The sequence below is a fragment of the Halichoeres trimaculatus genome, unplaced genomic scaffold (assembly GCF_033239565.1).
Source record: "Halichoeres trimaculatus isolate MK-OKI-2021-1 unplaced genomic scaffold, fHalTri1.1 fHalTri1_scaffold_10, whole genome shotgun sequence".
Lineage (NCBI taxonomy): Eukaryota > Metazoa > Chordata > Actinopteri > Labriformes > Labridae > Halichoeres > Halichoeres trimaculatus.
The window spans coordinates 2,928,912-2,952,081 of record NW_027437187.1 but is presented as its reverse complement, the minus strand read 5'-3'; the positions used below and the strand labels follow the sequence as shown (position 1 = coordinate 2,952,081).

Genomic DNA, 23,170 nt, shown 5'->3' with positions numbered 1-23,170 from the left:
GACCGAGCTATTTTGCCTTCAAAACCAACAACCATGGTAAATGGCAGAGCCACGCTGTCTGCTTTATACACGGGATGCTCCACGCTCTCTTCCAGCGCTCGTTCCTCAACAGGAGCAGACATTGGGTGGTGGGTTCGGTGGCAAAGTGAAAAGCCTGCAACGAGTACGAGCAGAGACCCTGTTACCATGGCGGCGTCAAAGCTTATGTTTGCAGTTGGAAGAGCCAGTGAGCACGTGTGAGTGTTCCCGTTAATGCACTCACCACTCTGCTGGGGAAGCTGCTCAACTCACCCTGATCAAAACCCAAACGTGCGCTGACACAAGCTTTTCCTGGCTTTTTCTTGGACCCTTGATAAGAAATGTTTGAACAGTCATTTTGGATGTTGTGTATGTGCCCAGTGTTCATTCTGCTGCTTCAGAAAAACCCTGCGGAGAGAGTCAGAGAACAGTCGTACAAGGTTGACTTTTTATTCATCACTCAATAACAATTTCACTGATGATTTTTAAGCACAGTCATAACACGACAGTCATATGAGGAAACGTGTGTGTGCTCACTTGTGTAAATGTGTGTGTAAAACAGAAAATGATCAATGATTTGAATAAATACAGAAAAATGTGCAAATAAAGCCTTGATTGTTTTCTTCCTGAAAGTAAAAAAGGTACAAAACTCTGGTTTGTCCTCAAACACTTTGGCTTAAACATAAACAGAGAACTGAAGCTGCAAATGATGCAAATGATGCAAATTAGGAGTCTCTATCGCATCCACGTTCCATCTCTACATGAAACCTCAAGGCTGACTGTTGCAGTCCTTTAAAGTTGCCAGTAGAGTGCGGAACACACACACAAACACACACACACGCACACACACGCACACACGCACACGCTCACACTCACACACAAACACACACACACACACACACACACACACACACGCACACGCTCACACTCACACACAAACACACACACACACACACACACGCGCGCGCGCACGCGCACGCACACGCACACGCACACGCACACGCACACGCACACGCACACACACACACACACACACACAGTTTCCCCACCCTCCATACATCTACATAGTCTATGTGACAGGTCAGTAACTCTGCATCCTTCTCTGGGAAAAGCTGGTGGCCCATTTCCTGTAAAGAAAAGCAGAAATGAGGCTCACAGTTGAGAGGACAGTTTGATTTGAGTTCAGTGGTGTTTTATAGGCTGAAAAATGAATTCTACATTCAAAACTATTTACAAATGAAGATTCTATTCATTGTTGTAAAAACAGAATTGAACAGGAGTTTATTGATGTGCGTGCAGACAGAATGGTTTTTGGATTGGTCTGCTGGTGTCCTCCCCCAGCAGGGGGGTCACTGGTCTCTGGTACCACTGTTATGATGTTCACTGACGGAAAAGTTCAGGGTCCCCTGGTCTGACTAACCAGCCAGAGTCTGCGTGTGCTGTTTTATTGTGAAATAGAGCAGATCACCTGAGCCAGTAGCGCCCCTGAGTCCCTGTCCCGGTCCATCTTCTCTGTTTAATTTGATGCGAGCCGCTTGAATCGATTTCTGTTCCCGACGTCACTCGGTGCATGTCTTACTCCAGCCCTGGAGTCCTGATCTGTAATAAAGGGGAAAAGGCTGAAAGATAAGCTGAGAAAAAAGTAAAGACCAACAGAAAAGCTTTGAACTTGCAGGTAAACACATCAGGAGACTTAGGGCGTATCAGCCTAAAGAGTTTTCATACTCCTGTCATGTTTTCAGTTTGCTTTGGAAGGTTTAGGCAGCTAGACGGGATCTTTTTGTCAGAACGGAAAGCTCTAGAGCAGGGATGTCAAACTGGTGCCAACTATTTTTCCCTCCAAGCAAGAACTCCAGCAGCTGATTCCACTGATTAGTCCCTGCTCTCTGCTTGAAGGTGAGGTCACGAGTGGAATCAGCTGGTGGAGTTGTTGGTTGGAAAGAAAAGCTGCAGCCTCTTGGCCCTCTATGGCAGGAGTTTGGCATCCCTGCAGTCTCCAGAATGGCACTCCTCACGGGTCGAGGCAGATATTAAGGTGAGATTAAAGTGAAAGTTTAGCTCTGTTCCACTTGTGTGTATGTGTCAGTGTAGCTTTAAAGCGAGAGGGAAATGTATGAGGTAAAGATCTAGGTGGTCCAGCTGGAGGTGATTTAGAGAGTGACTGAGACACACGGGGATGTCCTCTGGGGCATGTCCTCTGGGGATGTCCTCTGGGGATGTCCTCTGGGGCATGTCCTCCGGGGATGTCCTCCGGGGATGTCCTCTGGGGCATGATGGGTAGTCCACAGCTAAGAAAAGATGGCAAGTGTGAGATGGCTGAGAGAAATAGACAGACTGACATAGACAAGGATGCGACAGCTTAAAGGAAGCAGCAAAGCTGATTTGAAGGCGTTGTTAATCCAGGAGTGATTTGACTTTGCGGCTTGTTTTTGTGGAGAAGAAAGAAAATGTGTGAAGTTGTTGGTTGATTTGTAAAGTGCGCTAACTGAGAATGAATGCAACCCGCGCACCCCAGCCCGCGGGCCCCTGCCCAACCCTAGGCGGGTCGGGGGCCAAGTCTCCCGCCCCTGGCAGCCAGCCCTTTAGCCCCCGCTGTCCCTCGGGGCCTTGCTCTCCAGCGGGTCCCGGGGAACCCTCACCACCCCAGCCAGCCCGCCCACCCTGGCCAGACCCTAACCCAACCCCAAGCGACGCAAGGCAACGCGACGCGACGCAAGGCAACGCGACGCAAGGCAACGCGACGCAAGGCAACGCGACGCAAGGCAACGCGACGCAAGGCGACGCGACGCGATGCGACGCGACGCGATGCGACGCGACGCGATGCGACGCGACGCGATGCGACGCGACGCGATGCGGGCCGGGGCCAAGTCTCCCACCCCTGGCAGCCAGCCCTTTAGCCCCCGCTGTCCCTCGCGGCCTTGCTCTCCGGCGGGTCCCGGGGAACCCAACCCCCTGCCCTGCTCTCCACTGGGTCCCGGGGAACCCAGACTTAAACCCCCCTCCGCCGACTACACCACTTGGCCCGTACCAAAAGAACATTGCGCCCCTGGTAGGAGGAAGCCCTTTTTTTGAGAAGGCAAAAGAAAAAAAAAAAGTGTCCACAGCCTGCACAGCCTATGCACTTTGGCCTGGCTCTCACAGAAGCTGGAAAAAACAAAGCTTGGTTCCCAGAGATAACTGGATCACTTTCTGCTGATCTAAAAAACAAATCAGTGCCGTGCTCTATGTGCTTTGCAAACCACCGAGAAACAGCAGAGAGACTGTGTCTCAAATCCCTTCTTTACTTCCACCGTCTATCTGGAGAGCGTACGCGTGTCCACATTGACAGTTTGGAATTACGTGGAGCACTTTGCTTTCTCAGCTGGTGAACTCAAAACAGTCAGGCAGTTGAGTGCTGAACGCTGAACGCTGGCTACTTCTCCCCCTCAGTGGTCTCCACGTTGCCTACACAGAGGAAGAATGACCAAAGGACGGATGACGGTTACAATTCATGAATGACAGAAGAACACCTGTGAACAGATGTGAAATGGGATCATCACAGCCGCAGTATGAAAATGTAACAAATTCTGAGCAAAGTGAAGACATTTTTTTTAAGTCAAAACTTAATTATAGATAATAATTAATAGTAAAAATAATCAAAGATATTCTAATGTGAAAAATGACAGCTCTGTCTTTAGAAAATGTTTCAGTCGGTGCATTTTGGTCTGAATAGAAAAATGTGTCGGTATGTCAGGAGTTTGTGCGCTCTGTCTTACTGTAGAAACATGAAGGGGATCTGCTGTTTGTGGGGACATAAAAATCGCCCAAAGTTTGCACATAAACCATATTATTAGGAGATTACGCTCTTTTAAAATGACTTGTTTATATTTTCTGAAGTTGCTGCCTTCAGTCTGTTCTGATAAATACACACTGAATCTTTGCAGCAAACCTCTGTTAATGTTTATTCCCGACCCTTCCATCACTTTACTGGCTCCTTCATTTTATGTGAGCAGTAAACAAAAAAATGATCTGGCTAAAAATCTGTGGATTTCCTTTCACTTGAGTCTAACCCTACCTCCACACGTTCTGCCTCTCCAGCTGTCTGAGCTTGATAAGTGATTGCTAGGGGCGGGAAACATGGTTTAAACTAGATTAAAACAATACAAAGTAGTGTACAGTAACAGCTCAGGACGTAAACCTCGCTTTATCGCTCGGGAATACCCGTGTTTACGGTAGACTTTCAAGTATTGGTTCAGTACATTGTCGATTAAACAATGTTAAAGATGTCCGTCGTCTCACCTCTCCTCCTGTGTCAGCCCTCTCCTCCAAGTGTTGATAGTTTCATGTAGTCTTCTTCATCCCAGCGTTATTTCACAGCTAATAAGAAAAGTCGGCTCCATACCGCCCTCCTACGGTCGGGATGGGTTTCGTTCATCCCGAGTTCAATAAAAGAGGGCCGCTTATCCCACTTTCAGCATCTGAATTACCGGATCAAAACTCTCAATTCCTACTCAGTGAAAATTGTGTTTGTATTTTTTTTCATAGTTATTAATAGTTTGATTCATTTTTACATCAAGTCGTGTTTATGCTGAAAGCGACGACGTATGTAAACCACTGGAGTCGACGTGTGAAACTTTTGGGAAAATAATCAATTCTTTCCAAGAAAAAAAAAAAAAGCATTATTTTCTGAAATTTCCAGCAGGCATCGGAGGGTTAATAATTTGGACTTTTATTACCCGTTTTAATATTTTGTGTTATTTTGTTTATTGTCAAAACGTCAGGGACGCACGGGTTGCGTCTGAATTTGATTGGTGCAGATGAATTCTAGAATCTGTGAATTCATCGGGGTATAAAATCAAGCTGGACGTTCCTTCCGCCTTTTTCACCAAGGCACTTGGAGAGGTATGTTGCAGTTTTTCCTGCTAAAGCTTGGCTAGCTTAAGCACAACTCAATAAAATGCATTTTTAATCGTATCGGGTTTCATATTGTGTGTTTCATGCATGTATTTTTGTATTTCTTGTTGAGATCTGTGACTTTTTGAAAGGTTTGACAGAGTTCAAATCACCCCTTGGGGTGAAACGGACCTTTGATCACAACAAGACTAAAAGGGCTGCTGCAATTCATTTCCGATTGTAAATGTCAGTGTGAATTTCAAGTTAAAATACAGTTTTTAGCTTTGATAGTTTCAGCTGCGACATTGCCCGCATCGTTGTGTTACAAGTATACTTGGAAGTTGAACAAAAACAAGGTAATGCTTCAGATATGTGTTAAAAGAAAGAATATTTTTGTCTTTAAGCTACCAAAGTTAACTCGGTATTGGTTTATCTTTTATGTCCATGCATTTATATGAATTCATTTGGTATTAGTGACTGTAAACGGGACGATTTCTGCCGCACGAACTCTGTGGTCGCAAGGCCGCTGCTATGGCAGCACAAGCTAGTTTTTCATCTGTTTTCACAGTTTTCGGCTAATGTTTCAGCCATAAAATACTGCGGCACATGCTAGCTCTGTTTATCTTTTAACAGATAATTTAAATAGCCATTAAACAGTACACTGTTAGCTCTAATCATAACACGACTGATGAAGGGGTTATTTCTCTTTTATTTACATAAATATTCTGCGTCTTTACTGTCACTGAAAAGATGTCTGTCAGCAGTTATCTGAACTAATTTAACGAATAACAGCAAAGGTTATGGCGATTGTTGGCTTTTATTGAGATTTGTGACGCTCTCAAAAGGTTTGACGGAGTTTAAATCTTCCGTTGGGGTGAAACGGATCTTTGATCATAAATAGTCTAAAAGGGCTGCTTAATTACTTTTCCGATTGTAAATGTCAGTGTGAATTTCAAGTTAAAATACAGTTTTTAGCTTTGATAGTTTCAGCTGCGACATTGCCCGCATCGGTGTGTTACAAGTATACTTGGAAGTTGAACAAAACCAAGGTAATGCTTCAGATATGTGTTCAAAGAAAGAAGAAATTTGTCTGTAAACTACCAAAGTTAACTCGGTATTGGTTTATTTTTCTTTTCATGCATTCATATGAATTCATTTGGTATTAGTGACCGTAAACAGGACGATTTCTGCGGGCGAACTCGGTGGTCGCAAGGCCGCTGCTATGGCAACTCAAGCTAGTTTTTCATCTGTTTTCACAGTTTTCGGCTAATGTTTCAGCCATAACATGCTGCAGCACAGCGCTAAACAGTTAAACATTGATCGAGGAGATCATATGAGTGTAGCGTACAGCTATGGGCCACAAAGATAACATGACTACAGTTTAACATGTCTGTCCAGGTCATATTTTCAAATGTGCTGACGTGTCTTTGGGACTGTTTCTGTGATACAAATATGACAAGACTTGATCCTGTTGTTTGCAAAGAGATGTGAATATCATGCTTTGTACTGGTGTCAAAGTCAATAGAATAGAAGAGAATACGTTTCGATTATCCCGAGGGGAAATTCAGGAGTCACAGCAGCAGCAAAATGTCAGATGTTGCTGTTATTATAGCCCTCACTACTATTTGAACAGAGTTTATCAGTCAGAACTAAAATCACATGGTCCTTCGTGTTGTCACTTCCCTATAAATATTCAATCCAATACAAACAATCAGTTGTAAACAGTAAATGACCATGAAGAGATAAATGACTTTAAGATGTGAAATAAAACAAAGGGTATTTTGGTTTTATTTTGTAACTAAACAAATATTCTGATAAATTGATGTTGCAGAATACTGACACGAGAAGCAAAACAAACTGATTCAAAGCATGACCGGGAGGAGAGAGGAGCAGAGGAGAGGAGGAGAAGAGAGAGGCGGGAGAGGCTTGTGGAGAGAGATCAAAAGTATGGAGAGCCTGAGACAGGAGCAGGAGGAGGTGGAGAGAAAGGTAAGTATGAGCGGCCTGAGGAGCAGGGAGAGGAGACACAGCCAGGAGCGAGAGGAGAGGGAGAGATGGGATTGGGAGGAGACACTGAGACAGGAGGTGATGGAGGTAGAGAGAAAGGTGAGTATAGCCCAGATGAGGAGGAGGGAGATGAGACAGCGCCAGGAGCGAGAGGAGAGGGAGAGATGGGAGTTGGAGGAGACACTGAGACAGGAGGAGGAAGAGAGAAGGGTAAGACTGGCCAGGATGAGGAGGGAGGAGAGGAGACGGAGTCAGGAGCGAGAGGAGAGGGAGAAATGGGAGTTGGAGGAGACACTGAGACAAGAGGAGCAAGACGGAAGGGTAAGACTGGCCAGGATGAGGAGGAGGGAGAGGAGAAGGAGACAGGAGGAGAGAAGGGAGAGATGGGAGTCGGAGGAGGAGAAAGACAGAAGGGTAGGTATGGCCAGGATGAGGAGGAGGGAGAGATGGGAGTCGGAGGAGGAAGACAGAAGGGTAGGTACGGCCAGGATGAGGAGGAGGGAGAGGAGACAGAGCCAGGAGCCAGAGGAGAGGGAGAAGCTGAGACTGAGACTGGAGGAGGAGAAGAAGAGGTTGAAACTGAAGAAGAGAGAAGAAAGAGCGAGACGGGTAGGTTTGGAAAGAAGGAGAACACCGAGAGCTGAAATACTGGGACTGCAGGAGGAGGAGGAGAGACTGAGGCTGAAAAAGGAGGAGGAGGAGAGGCTGAGACTGGAGGAGGAGGAGGAGAGACTGAGACTGAAAGAGGAGGAGGAGGAGAGACTGAGACTGAAAGAGGAGGAAAGAGAGACACAGGTAAGTTTGGAAAGAGGGAGAGAAGAAAGAGAGAAATTACTGAGACAGGTGGAGGAGGTGATTCTGAGTGAGGAGGAGCTAAGAAAGGCCATACATGACCTGAAGAAGGAAAAGGAGCTGTATGAAAGAAACAGACTGAGACTGAGGGAGGAGGAGGAGGAGAGGCTGAGACTGGAGGAGGAGGAGGAGAGAGTGAGACAGGAAAAGGAAGAGGAGAGCCGCAGACTGAAAGAGTACGAGGAGAGACTGAGGCTGGAGAAGGAGGAGAAGAGACTGAGACTGAAAGAGGAGGAGGAGAGACTGAGAATGAAAGAAGAGGAGGTGAGACTGAGACAGAAAGAGGAGGAGAAGAGACTGAGACTGAGAGAGGAGAAGAGGAGACTGAGACTGGAGGAGAAAAAGGAGAGACTGAGACTGAAAGAGGAGGAGGAGAGACTGAGACAGAAAGAGGAGGAGAGGGAGCGACAGGGGCTGAAGAAGGAGGAGAGAGAGAGACAGGTAAGTTTGGAAAGAGGAGAACAAAGAGAGAAATTACTGAGACAGGTCAATCGGACTAAGGAGGAGTTCAGGAAGCTAAGACAGGAGCTAAGAAAGGAGAAGGAGGTGTATGAAAGAAACAGACCCAGACTGAAGGAGGAGGAGGAGGAGGAGGAGGAGAGAAGACAAAGACGGAAGAGACTGAGACAGGAGAAGGAGGAGGAGAGACTGAGACTGAAGAAAGAGGAGTAAGAGGAGAGACTTGATGAGGAGGAGGAGAAGAAGAGCCTGAAACTGGAGGAGGCAAAGGAGAGACTGAGACTGGATGAAGAGGAGGAGGAGGAGGAGAAGCATGTAGTTGAGGAGGAGGAGAAATGTGGAGGACAGGCACACTCTGGGGAACAGGAGGAAGAGGAAAGTCAGCAACCTCTTCAAAACAGAGGCCTGTTTTCAAGACTGAAACTGCGCCTCCTGGAGCACCAGAGGAACCAGGTCCTCAAGGCCATCACCAGGAGCCAGAAGAAGGAGGCCAAGATCCAGGCCAGGGGTAAGAAAGCAACTTTCAAACCTTGTTGTTTTTTTTTACATTTCTCTGATGAAGAAAAGATTTGATTTGATCAAAAGTCTGCCAAATTCAGACAAGCTCTCAGCTTCACTCAAAAGTGACCTCGAACGTTGTGTTTCTTTCAGAGGACGATCCTGTCATCAAGGAGCTTCACACAGGCAGGCAGCAGAGGAAGAGGAGGGAGCTGCAGGAGAAGCAGAAAATCTTGGAGGAGAAGATCAGCGGCAAGACCAGGTAAGGGTTCCGGGATACACCCAGCCAAGGAGAAGAGGTAAGGATTTGGTAAGTATTTGGATTATTTAGTGCACACACGTTTCATAAAACAATTCAAAACACACTCAACATTTAGACAGTTCAATCATTTACAAATCAATTCAAAAAAAATCATAAATAGATTAAATAACCTAGAATAGTTGTCTTAAAGTAAAACTAATGTAGAACAAAGTTATTTGTCCTCCGGTGAGGGGGGGTGGTGGCAGGGTAAAAGTTAACATTTAAGCAGTTAAATTGTTTCAAATAATCATTTAAATTTTCACAAAAAAAAAAAAAAAAAAAAAAAAATTAAAGAAAACAAAATGATAATACGAAATAATAATAATAATAATGATAATAATAATAATAATAATAATAATAATAATAATAATAATAATAAAAACATTAAAAACCTAGAATAATTATTCCAAAGTTTAGAACAAAGTTATTTGTCCTCCGCTGAGGGGGGGTGGTGGCAGGGTAAAAGTTAACATTTAAGCAGCTAAATTGTTTCATAAAAATCATTAAAATAGTAATAATAAAATAATAATATTAATGATAATGATGATGAAAAAAAAGAACAAAATAGAATACGGCATAAAAAGTTAGAATAGTTATTTTAAAGTAAAACTAATGTAGAACAAAGTTATTTGTCCTCCGGTGAGGGGGGGTGGTGGCAGGGTAAAAGTTAAACGTTGGACAAAACACATAAAAATTTTTATGTGTATCTTTTAAATCAAAGCATTTTTTTAAACCGTTATTTGATTAGATAAGTTAGAGCCTATGTGTCGTCCACAAAAGGTGTTCAATTTATAGAATATATTTTTTTCAAAAATCACAATAATCATCTTAGAACAAAAAAAAAGGATAATGTCTAAATAGTTCTTGTAATGTAGAATAAAGTTATTTGTCCTCCGAAGAGGGGGGGTGGTGGCGGGCCAAAAATAAAAAATAACAACAACCACAAAAACAACAACAAAGGAAGACAGCTGCAGTGTGTGCTGTGAGACACACACAATCAAATAACATGTCAATAAATTGAAAAACAATGTAAAAAATGATCAAATAATCAAAGATCATAGGACACATGATCATAGGTAGGGAAAGATGAATTCAGCTCATATTGAACTCGATAACCCAGTTTGATCTGACCTTCATTTATGAGTTACACTACAAAATGCTGATTGTCCTTTTTTTATTACTATTATTATTGTTACATTCCACGCTGGTGCAGCTGTGATGACTTTCTGTCTTCTACAGTTTTAATTCAACCGCTTTTCTCTTTGATATTAGTCTTAAAAATAGTTCTAAATGAATAATGACTGTCATGATCAGACCTGATAAATTTCCATCTTAACAAATATGAGTCTGGAAACAAATACATTCAAAACAGGACTTAATGATTCAATGAGGAAAAGAGACGGTCTGAAAGCGTAGCATGGAATAAAGTTATTTGTCCTCCGATGAGGGGGGGTGGTGGCGGGCTAAAATTAGGCAAAAAACAAAAAACAAGAAGCATCAAACAGAAGAAGTGTGTGATTTAACACCCCAATATGACACAGTGTAGCGATAGATTCACAGCCAATTTGAAAATGACAAAGATACAAAGTCAAACAACCTGAAGACGTCAAACTTGTGAGAGCAGATGATCCCCGACACAGAGACGGAAGAACAACCCGAGCACAGGCGCTCTGCAAAGCACAATGTAGGAAACACTGTTCAGCACCTATTTGAGGTAAGTTCTCATCTGAAGAAAATCAAATGTTGTGAGGAAAGGCATCAAAGTACGGCATCTTGTCTCCCACTGGCTGTCCCCTGCCTCCAAGGCTCCTGAGTGGATGAAAAACACAGGGATGGACCTGCAGTACAACAGGATACCGCCTGCTTCAGGAAAAGCCCAAACTATCAGCACCAACAGCCGTCAGCCAGCGTGGAAAACACTGCTGGAGCATCGGCGCACAAAAACACTGAGCAACAACGGTTGAGCTCTTCCAAGCTCATCAAGTGGGTGAAATGTACGGTCCTGAGCTGGGACCAGAGCAGACTTCGGTGCAGCGTTACCACAAACCACTTGAGCTTACGGCCACGACTGTTCCAGTGAACGCAAACGCTGCAGTAAATGCAGGTATGACAAGCAACGTGTTGTCCGGATCAGTGTACATGTGCTGCTGATGCTCCCTGAAAGTTTTCTTTCTTCTGTCACAAGGTTTCCATCGACAGAGAAACAAAGGAGGGAAGTGAAGACATGAAACCAAGTGAGGTGACATATGACAAACACCTGACAGACAAACCTGTGAGTATGCTTTCACTCCCAATAGGTGAGTGTTCTTTTGCACGGTGTGCTGTCAACAAGATATTGTGTGTCATGTGACTCCAGAGTCGTGGTCTCCTCAGGTGATCCAGATCTAGAGCAGCGAACAGAACCAGGGTTCAGCTCCAGAGGTCTGGGCTCTGTAGATCCTGCTGCAGCAGAAGATGGGGATGCTACGCCCAGTTTGAGCAGCTGGTACTCTGGGAAACAGTTCACCCTGACCTGTGTAAAGTGGATACACACTCTCTGTGCACTCCAGTCTCTTCAGTGCCGTGTGGAAGAGTTTTCCCAAGGCCGAGGAAAAAGTTTTGAACAGAAGAAACTGACTGAGTCTAAAAACTGTGGATAAAAGCTCAGAACCAGTTCCTCAAGCACACACACTCTGCCCAGTTCCTCAAGCACACACACACTGCCCAGTTCCTCAAGCACACACTCTGCCCAGTTCCTCAAGCACACACACTCTGCCCAGTTCCTCAAGCACACACACACTGCCCAGTTCCTCAAGCACACACACTCTGCCCAGTTCCTCAAGCACACACACTCTGCCCAGTTCCTCAAGCACACACACTCTGCCCAGTTCCTCAAGGACACCCCATTTTCCCACACACCCATGAAGCTCTTTACCAATGAACCTGTGGTGCCACATTATGTAATAACGCCCCGTGCTGTAATGATGTCATACATTTTCAATTCATTATGTAAAAAGCAGCATTTTGTAACAATCTGACACATTCTGTTTTATAGTGTTTTTAATGTATGTGTTAAAATTTGCTGCATCATGTAACACATTCAGACATATTACATCAGTCATTACAAAATGCAGGTGTTGTATTTTTTTTAAATGAAGAAAATGTAAGAATTAGGTGCATTATGCAACAAACCAGCCAAATAGATATCTTAAATTTCAATAATACTAATAATAATGATGATAATAATAATAATAATAATAATAATAATAATAATAACAATAATAATAATAATAATAATTATTATCATTATTATTATTATTATTATTATAAAAACCTTTTACTATCAGAAATATATTGTAAGTGTGGGTGCCTGGAGGGCTGAGAGGTGGGCAAGGCACCTACCAACGGGTAAAACTAAAATGATAGGAATTTCTCCTACCAAGGGCGCGAGGTCTTTCAGGGGCCGTGGCCGTTTGGTGTAGTCAGCAGAGGGGGGGGGGGGGGGGGCGCTTAAGTGTGGGTGCACAGGGCTGAGAGGTGCAGGAGTCACGCAGGGCCGAGAGGTGGTCCCGGTGGTCCAGGCGGTCCGGGGCTGAGTGTGGGTGCCCGGGGGGCTGGCTGAGAGGTACCCAAATGGCCTGCCAACACCTGATGACCCCCTGACGCTCCTGGGGCTTGGTGCCAGTCAGTGGAGTTTGATGTAGATTTGACCAATGAGGCGTTGTCACCAGTTTTCCAGTTGAAATTATATCCACCCTTCGTGCTGCTTACTTTAAGTCAATATCTTTTTGATGATCTGTTTTTTTTTTCCTCTAATGAAGACATTCATTTTGGTGGTTTGTTACATAATGCACATAATTCTTTCATTTTCTTCATCAAAAAGTGCAACGCCTGCATTTTGTATTTACTGATGGATGCACGCTGTCAGAATGTATTACGTAATGCAGAGGAGTTTATTATGCACTGCGCTCAAAAATTGTAGACCAAAATGCAGCGTTATTACATGGTGAATTGAAAATTGATCACATTATTACATCATGGGGGGGGGCGGGGGTTATTACATAAAGTGGCACTACAAACCCCCAAAACATACTTTGCCAAAAACCCATCAAATGATCAGTATTTGCACCAGTATGGAGCTATTGTTGTAACAAAATGATTAGCCTGTGTAAATGCATCCCCAATCTTTGTTTACACAAAGGTGTAAACAGATTTGCAAATGTGTCAAATATCCACAAATGTGTCTGCAAATCCAGAAATGTTTAAACTGCTTTGCAAATAAATGGATAGTCTTAAATGGCTGAAAAGTCTGGGTGTTTTTCAAATCCTATCACTGTTGTCATCATTGCGACTGAGGCGGGCCTCCCGATGGACTGTCTGTGTGCACGTGATGTTTGCTACTGTCCTGCCGGGCCAGTGATCTGCAAATGAGAAAAGAAAGAAAGAATCCGTCTGTAAGAGGCGGATCACTTTGCCCTGAGCTCAGGCTCCCAGGCGCAGGCTGCCAGGTATGGAGCTATTGCTGTAGCACCATGCCTCAGCCACTTTGCAATCCACACTGCCTCAGTTGTATCTGATGATTTGTGTGGATTTTTAGCTCTTGTAAAACAAAAAAACAAAAGAGACTTTTCAGCCATTTCAGGCTACATTTTAATTTGTGAATCAGTTTAAACATGTGTGGATTTGTGCACACACTTGTTAATATTTGACAGATTTGTGAATCAGTCCACACATTTGTGGATCAGTTCACATATGTGTGGATGCATTGACCCACACACAAATCATTTTGCCACAATAATAGCTCAATACACCAGCTCAATGTGACAATGACATGAATGAGTCTTTGTTTGTGGAGCACGTCTTATGAACGTGGCAGGAGTAGTCCAGAATGAGGAGGTCAATTTGAGCTATTTCAAGGCTTCAAATCAAGGGCTGCATAAAGTAGCCTAAAATGAAGAGGTCAATTTAGGCGGCTAAAAAAGTCGACTAGAATGGAGTTCATCAGACAGAGACAGACTCAGGGCAACATCAGGAAAACTTGACATGTTCTGGACACTTCAGTGCAACAAAGATTAGAAACCCTTGTGCTGAGTTTGGATGCAGAGAAGGCATTTGACTGGGTCACATGGACCTTTTGATATAAAGCAGTGGTGAACCGTGGCCCCAGCCACTGGGCCTTCAGTAGGACCATGGGACCACACGTGGCAATAAACAATCAAACAAAGAAATAAAAACAATAGCCAAAATCATGTGACATGGAAGTTTAGTATATTGATAGTTTTGTGGGATTACAAATTTATCATGTGCCTAAACACTGCAACACATAACACAACTTCAAACAATTAAAAAAAAATTAAGACATAAAATTGAAAAAAAAAAAAAAAAAAACAGAGTTTCAAGTAATCCAGCAACCACACAGTCTTCTCCATTACTTTCCGCCATTTCTCTCCACATTCTTAGATCTTCTCTTTTCTCCTCACTCACTCACAGCTACAGTTAGGCGCTTATCCATTAAAGTGATACTCCGGGATGGAACAAGTTTATCACAAGGTTTAGGGCAGAAATAACACCTACAGCAGTGTTTTTGTGCAGCAGTGTGTGTGTGTGTGTGTGTGCAGCAGTGTGTGTGTGTGTGTGTGTGCAGCAGTGTGTGTGTGTGTGTGTGTGTGTGTCTGTCTGTCTTACTAATGAAGAGGTACCCGAACTTATTTTTTGACCCTTATTTTTACCCTCCTCCCTCATTCATTTCTCCTGCTAGTCATTTATGAATGAACACCAAGAACGTGACGAGAAAGAATAGACCATACAAATTAGTGTCCAAATCGATGAAATTTTTACGTGTGTTAAAAATCTCTGTTGGGACAACAGAGACATCTGAAATATTAAACCAATTGCAATATGAGACTACAGCACTATGAGCACTGCCTGCACAAAGTGTTTGCTCATTGGTCCATTCGTGAAGTCTTCTGCTGACGTAACTGCAGTCAGGCGATCAGACATCTCCAGCCTCTGTCCTGGGGTGCGTCTCAAAGCGATAATATTCCATCCTTCCTTCCTCCACTTGCGTCATTCACTTGCATCTTTGTCCCTCCCACCAGAGATGATGGAGAAACGCCAGGAAATGAAGAGAGAGGAGAGAGGATGGAGGAGATTTGTTTTTAGAGCAACGGGACATCAGTATTAATTCTCTGTTAGCGGCCAGCACCCGTGTTTCCTTGATCATAGCTCCTGTGATCAGTCTCCTCCATCCTCGCTCCTTCTCCTACAAGCGCAATTATCGCTTTGGGACAGTCTTCCAAATGGCGATTAAGAAAGTACTTCCAGTACTGCAGAGGACATAGGACGGAGGAGGCACGAAATTAACGCCAAAACTCCTGTCACTTTTTAGAAGTGAGGACATTTATCGGAAGGAACAATATTTAAACCTTCTAATATTCAAACATTTATCAAAGTTATATGTAAAGAGTTCACTCTGGGAACACTGAAAACAAGCCAAATCATTCTAAATGAATAAGACTTTTGGTCCAGTGTGACTCATATCTGTTGATTTCCTCTTCATGAGGTCATTTACGTTTAAAAGGTTTTAAATCTAGTTCGAGTGAACTTAAGCACGGTATAATGTTTATCATGTTTATCATGTTTAACATAGTTATCCATCAACAAAATTGTAGCTAGTGAAAATGCCGAGTTGCTTGTCCTGTCAGGCCTGGGGAACGGGCGGGCTGGTCCATAGCATCAATGCCTTTGTCTTGCAGGAACTGCTGACACACTCCAGCTACATCAACTCTAGCATTGTCTTACATTAGGAGGTACCCAGGGCCAACCACACCAGCATATGGTCTCACAAGAGGTCTGAGGTTCTCATCTCGGTACCTAATGGCAGTCAGGATACCTCTGGAGAGCACATGGAGGGCTGTGCAGCCCCCCCAAAGAAATGCCACCCCACACCATTACTGACCCACTGTCAAAGCGGTCATGCTAGAGGATGTTGCAGGCAGCAGAACGTTCAAAGATCAGCTCGCTGCACAAAACTGAAATTTTAATCCTCCTCAGCCCTCAATTTAAGAAAGTCCAAAAATGATGTAGTTGGAACAAATTTGTAGGTCATCTTCCACACTGTGGAGTGGTTGGTGTCAGCTGGCGTTCCTAGAAAAATATTCCCTCACCTTAAACATTATTTATCCCAAGGTAAAGGCCCATGGCCCAGTGAAAACATTTAAACCTGGAAGATGAAATTTATAAGGTAGAGTGGAAAATTTCAACATGAATGACCCCTGAGGTCAAAATGTTTTATTGGGAAGTCAGAGGTTTAGAATCAAAGATGGCTGCCCCAGGTGTAAACAGTGATTGAGCTCCTGTTATATTTCGTTCATTTTAGCATTTCTGACTTGTCCTGTCACAATAAATCAGGCATATAAATAGTATTATTCAATGTTTATGTATAGAAATTTTGGGTAGCACTTTAGATTACAGCCCGCGTCTTACAGTGTAGTTTCCCGTCTCTTACAGTGTAGTTTCCTCAACTGTAGGGGTAACTCTCACACATGTACTATGACATTTTGCGGTATCTATGGGGTAGTTACGCTCGCGTCTTACAGTGTAGTTTCCCGTCTCTTACAATGTAGTTTCCTCAACTGTAGGGGTAACTCTCACACATGTACCATGACATTTTGCGGTACCTATCGGGTAGTTATGCTCGCGTCTTACAGTGTAGTTTCCCATGTCTTACCATGAACTTGTCAAAACAGTGTAATTTTCCTGGGCATATGCTCTAACTATGCAAACCTTGATGTATCACTTCCTCTTAAGAATCAGCATGGATAAAGATTATGTAGACCAATGATAAAGTTAAAAGCTGTAATGTATTGATGAGTATGGGTTTCACATAATAATGATATTCAGACGTATAAAATATCTTTATTTTTTTATACACACAGAGACCCCACATTGTAATTCTCCTTTTAAGTTACTGATCCATTAAGATCACACTTGTCTTTGCTTACTGGCTAACTATCCAATATTTTCTGTTATAAATTGCCTCTGTTCTTCGTTGATGTGTTGTAAGCATTTTGTATATAATTTTATTCAGGCAACTTAGAGGGCAGACCGGGGTCCTTAGGATTTTGCGTATTTACGTTCATGCCTTTATGCGGGCAGCTTGGGGTCCTAAAAGTTGTATAGCCCTAACGGAGATTCCGCGATTGTTTAAAAGCATCTTCAAAACATCTTATAAGTTATCAGTGATGCATTCTTGAGGAAGTAAGTACTTTAATAGCTTACAAGTTATCTTTAAGGAGTGTTGAGTGAGGAATGAACATTTAGTTTGTTTATGTGGCAGGAATTTTGGCTCTTGTTTCCCTTACGTTGCACTGCTAATGCTAAATAGCTAGTGGGCGCATCATTTACGTCTGGTAGACACTGTCTTTGATTCACCTTCTGTTATTTATTGTTTCAGATACCATACACTGCCAACCCTGTTGAGATGCACTACTGATAAGTGGCTGTTGGACGTTGATGTCACACACATTATTCATCCTCTTCGTTCATTCATTCTCCATGCATCCGGCCGTTGCTGTAATGCTGTTTCTGAAAGGATACATAAAAGACTGAACTGTGAACTGTGTATCTGCCTTTACTCTCTGACCGGAGTATCTGTGTGGATAAAGTGTCCAAGCATTATTCATCATAGAAACACAGATGTCAGTAGCTTCAACAGTTCCACTGCAACAACCCAGTACTTTACCTGTAACTACTGGTCAACACCTGGAACTGGACTTAAGTATAAAGTGCACATCAGTAGAGGGTAGTTACACAGTAAGTAAAGCCAATAAATGAGCACTTTATAATCCAGCCCGGTTCCAGTTGTTGACCAGTAGTTACAGTAAAGTAGTGGGTAGTTACACTGTAAGTAAAGCCAACAAGTGTGCACTTTAAAATCCAGCCCGGTTCCAGTTGTTGACCAGTAGCTACAGGTAAGGTAGTGGGTAGTTACACTGTAAGTAAAGCCAACGAGTTTGCACTTTAAAATCCAGCCCGGTTCCAGTTGTTGACCAGTAGTTACAGGTAAAGTAGTGGGTAGTTACACAGTAAGTCAAGCCAACAAGTGTGCACTTTAAAATCCAGCCCGGTTCCAGTTGTTGACCAGTAGTTACAGGTAAAGTAGTGGGTTGTCGCAGTGGAAGTACTGGACAGTTAGACAGTAAGCAGAGGCAAGTGTTAACTTAATGGCCGGGTTACTTAAAAGGTGAATTACTATGTGGGGTCTCTGTGTGTTAAAAAAAATAAAGTTTTTTTTTTTTTACATCTGCAAGTCTTATCATTATTGTGTGAAACACATACTCATCAATACATTACAGTGTTTAGGTTCATCATTGGTCTACTTTATTCACAATACTGATTGTTAAGAGGAAGTGGCACATCAACAGCAAAAGCATATGCCCAGGAAAATTACACTGTTTTGATAAGTTCATGGTAAGACACGGGAAACTACACTGTAAGACTCCAGGACTTACACTGTAAGACGCGAGCGTAACTACCCGATAGGTACCGCAAAATGTCATGGTACATGTGTGAGAGTTACCCCTACAGTTGAGGAAACTACACTGTAAGAGACGGGAAACTACACTGTAAGACGCGGGCTGTAATTTAAAGTGCTACCAAATTTTCCTGTTATGGCAAGTTTTCCTGACTTGGCAACTGGAATGCTTTTAACTTGGAGACGACGTCATTCCCACTCCCCACTTCCCAGTTTCAATGTAAATGGAACTCAACTTTAGTCCCCATCTGTTCTTGATACAGAGTAATGACACTGACCATTGGCGGGGCCTGTATTTGAAATGCTGACTCAGGAGGCGGCCTTTGAGCCTTGAGCTATAGCGTGCCAGCCGACCTGTCAGTCACATGAGCTGTGCCTCTGATTGGACAAACTTGCAATCTAAATATCTTCTTAATCGCAGGGTTATGAAACCTCTTTTTTTTCCTTTTAAAATTCTGACACATTAGCTACATTTTTGCACTTCTACCAACTTCATCTCTCACAGCCAGAGCTTGACACTTGTGTACTACACTTTTACCTATTTTTTGATTGACCTATGGCTAATTCACACCGCCCTCCACTCACTCAGACAAACAGTGAACATTCAGTGACAGGAGCTTTGGCAGTGTCACAGTAGGAGACATTTCACAGGATACTGTTGATGATTTTTGGTGGGAGTAAGATCATACATCATCTAGAAGTGGAAGGGTTGTTTCGGAGTGTCATGTCCTGCATGGACATGGGTGACATGGGTGGGTCATTTTTAAACCTAAAATCTTAGAAAAAAATTCATAACACAGAACAAAAACTGACTTCCCATAATGCATTTCAATGGACTTCCGGGCAGAGAATTTCAAAGTGTTTGGAAATTATTGAACGCACTCTGATTGGCTCATTCTGTTTGTGGGCGGGGCTTCAGTAAATTGTTAATATTCACTGAACACAAAGCATTATGACATCACAATGGCACATCAAGGGCAGTGATGTCATAGGTTCTGGAACTGTTGAAGGACTAGAGGTTATAACCAGCACACAGACAGAACCTGTAACAGAACAGCACAGGAAGCACACCGAGAGCGCACGTTTGGAGGCTTGTTTCATACAGCAAGACGCAGCGATCAATTGGTCAACATGAACCCGACAGAAAACCAGTTGATTGAAGAGGGGAGCTTTCTTGGGCCTTCACACAGAGTGGAGGCTATACTCGGGGAAGGCACTTTTGGTGTTGTGGCTAAATGTCTCAACATCAAAACCAACCAGAAAGTGGCCGTCAAAGTCAACAAGCCACATGTTTTCCACCAGGCCAGAGTGGAAATTGACAATTTAAAGCAACTGAGGTGGTTGAATCCAGAGGTCTCAAATATCATCAGTTGGCAGGGCTTTTTCTTCCACAATCTCAACACCTGCCTGACTTTTGAGCTTCTGGATTTATGTTTGAATGATTATATCATGGAAGTGAAGAAAAGCACAGAAGGTGAAAACCTAGGACTCCCCCTGACAGAGGTGAAGTCCATTCTAAATCAGATGGCTTTAGCCCTTTACCATCTGAGTTTTGTGGGGGTGGTGCATGCAGACATAAAGCCTGACAATATCATGGTTGTGGACCGCTACAAGAAGCCAGTCAAAGTTAAGCTCATCGACTTTGGACTGTCACTTCCGGTGTCAGCCTGTAAGCCTGGTGTCCGTTGTGGGACCTATGCATACATGGCACCAGAAATGATTCTTGAAATGCCTTTTAATTACGCCATTGACATGTGGTCTCTGGGCCAGACAGCCGTAAAGGTGGCAACAGGATATCTTCTGTACCCTGCACACAATCCTTACGACATCATAAGGTATATTGTATTGACCCAGGGCCAGCCAGAAGACCATGTGCTGGATCAAGGACAGGCCACAAAGCATTTCTTCAGTCCTCAGAGTAACGGCCAAAGACGCTGGAAGTTCAGAACACCTGAGGAGCTCAATTGCACAGCTGAGGAGACCAGACATTTTATCATTGATGAGCTAGATGAGCTGGAGGATTTGTTGGAGAACTACAGAGGATACCAAAGTGATCACGCTCTGTTAGTGGACCTCATCAAGGGGATGCTGTCTCTAGATCAAGAACAGCGGCTCAAACCCCTGGATGTCCTACACCATCCCTTCCTGGCTGAGAGCCTCCCTCAGAGCTCCTTTGCTGACGTCAACAACGTCACCAACAATGTTGAAGAGGTCACATCTGAAGGAGCTGAACACCCTTCTGAGGATCAGGCTGCAGGACCAGGGGAGGAAGAGGTGAGGGTCCAGGAAGAAAGCCACTCCCAGGCTGCAGGACCAGAGGAGGAAGAAGTGAGGGCCCGGGAAGAGAGCCTCTCCCAGGCTGCAGGACCAGGAGAAGAGGAAGTAGGGGTCCAGACAGGAACCACCTCTCAAGGCGAAGGAACTGAAATTGAGGAGACCTGGGTCCTACTGGATAACATCACCCTAGCTGAAGGACCAGAAGATGAAGACACAGGGGTCCAGGCAAAAAGCCACTCCCAGGCTGAAGAATTAGAAAATGAAGAGGCAAGGGTCCAGGCAGGAACCACCTCTCCAGCTGAAGGACCTGGAAATGAAGAGATCTGGGTCCTACGAGATACCACCTCCCCAGCTGAAGGACCAGAAAATGGAGGTGTTAGGGTCCAAACAGAAACCACCTCCCCAGCTGAAGGACCTGAAAATGAAGAGATCTGGGTCCTAAGAGATACCACCTCCCCAGCTGAAGGACCAGAGGACCAGAGGAGGGAAGAAATAGAGGTCCAGCCTGAGACCAGAGCGAAGAAAAAGGGCCCTTTTAGAAGATTCTGTAAATTCATCAGAAACCTCTTCAGGCCCAGGGCCTCAAGACGCTCAAGACAGATGCCAGCTTCCCCTTTAGAGACCACAGTTTGATCTCTAGTCTCCCTTTAGAGACCACTGTTTGATCTCTCGTCCCCCTTTAGAGACCACAGTTTGATCTCTCGTCCTCGTTGACTTCTGTGGACCATGTTTGGGTTTTCTCCGGGTGCTCCGGTTACCCAATTTTTTTTTTGTAATTTTTAAAAAAATCTATTTTGTGCTCTTAAATTCCCCTAATAAACAAAGAAATCTACACAAACTCATGATATGCAATAAAATACATTGTTTACTTATAAATATCATAAAAGTCTTCTTGGTGTTAAGGTTTTAAACTCTCAGCAGTGAATAATAAAGTTGTATTTTAAGCCTCATATAGGTTGAAGTGTCAATGTTGTAAACTCTTAATTTGTCTGATTTAAAGTTAAAAATCTTCTATCAATTTGTTTAGTGCTGCTTTGTGTTTTCCCGTCAGCGGGAGCTGCACCTGAAGGCATCACAGTCCACATCCTCTGACCCAGCTGAGCTGTTATTGTTTAAAGCTACATGTCAGGGTATTTTTTCACAGTAACATCTGAATAGACGGTATTTTCTGGTTATTGAGGGTGTATTCACACCTGGATCGTTTGGGGCAGTTGTTCTGAAACAGTGAGCAGCCCCCCTAAACCCAGGTTCCTCTGGGCATATGTGAACACAGTAATAGCGCTTGGATGTGGGACAAAACAAGCGGGTCTAGATCGCCAAAAATAGGTGGTCTCAGCTTGCTTCCATTCGAGCCCTGTAGTGGCTCCTGTGCAGTGAGAACACAAACGCCCCAGCAACCAGCACAACTGACTCATAACTGTGGCTCTCACTGTAGTGATGGGGGCAGTAATGATATGAGCCCAGTTGAAAATTGTACAGTCAAAACAGTAGAAGAAGAATGAGTACAAGACTCAACCACAGCAGAATCGATCTAAACTTATACATGTCGTATTCAAGTTCTAAAAACCATCATTTCTGTTTTATTTTGACTATAAGAAATAATCTGATGAAACAAATTGTGTTGTTTCTTACAGACTGCTATGGCACAAAGCTACTGAGCACATTTGCTTTGAAACTGTTTAATATTTTTAAAGAGTCATATAAAATTACACCTTTATTGTGTGGTCAAAAGTAACTATACATTTAACTCTGTACAAAGGAAATTAGCCCAAAAGCACACTTTAAAATGTTATAATATTCTGTCATTTTCTTAATACAGGAAATAACAGCTACCAAGGAAAACAAATTAATAGATGTGTTTTCCCATGTCACAGCAGAGGAGCCTGTGGTCACTTTCAGGGGACGATCATTGACTGTGACGATTGGACTTGGGTTTTAGATGAGTTTCAGGTCTGTGCCATCTTCTGCCTCTGACTCTTCCTCCTCTAACCCTCCTCACTGTCAGTGTCCTGTCCTCTCTCCTCATCACCAGTTTGGTGATCAAATAATAATCAAGAGCCTCTCTTATGGTGTATCAACCTGACACAACCTGATACTGCCACACAACGAATGAGGGAGCAAGTGTCTCATATTACTGTTACCAAAGCGTCGAGGAAAGTACAATCTATTCAGATTAATTCAAACAAACTTTCCCTGCCTGTAAGAACTGTAAACAGCTGCTGTTCCTGTGGGAAAGACTCTACTGGAGAAAGGTTCAAAGGTGTGTGTGTGTGTGTGTGTGTGTGTGTGTGTGTGTGTGTGTGTGTGTGTGTGTGTGTGTGTGTGTGTGTGTGTGTGTGTGTCTGTCTGTCTGTCTGTCTGTCTGTCAGTGG

The 23,170-nt window shown here is 43.6% G+C and overlaps 1 long non-coding RNA gene across 1 annotated transcript; it reads right to left on the bottom strand.

Moving 5' to 3' along the window:
- Nucleotides 1-1,035: 1,035 nt before the first annotated feature.
- Nucleotides 1,036-4,351, bottom strand: LOC141796479 (uncharacterized). The gene is made up of 3 exons (XR_012598892.1): nucleotides 4,297-4,351; nucleotides 1,487-2,306; nucleotides 1,036-1,145 (listed from the first exon to the last, which is right to left on the bottom strand). It is a non-coding gene; the product is annotated as an uncharacterized LOC141796479 (long non-coding RNA).
- Nucleotides 4,352-23,170: the final 18,819 nt, after the last annotated feature.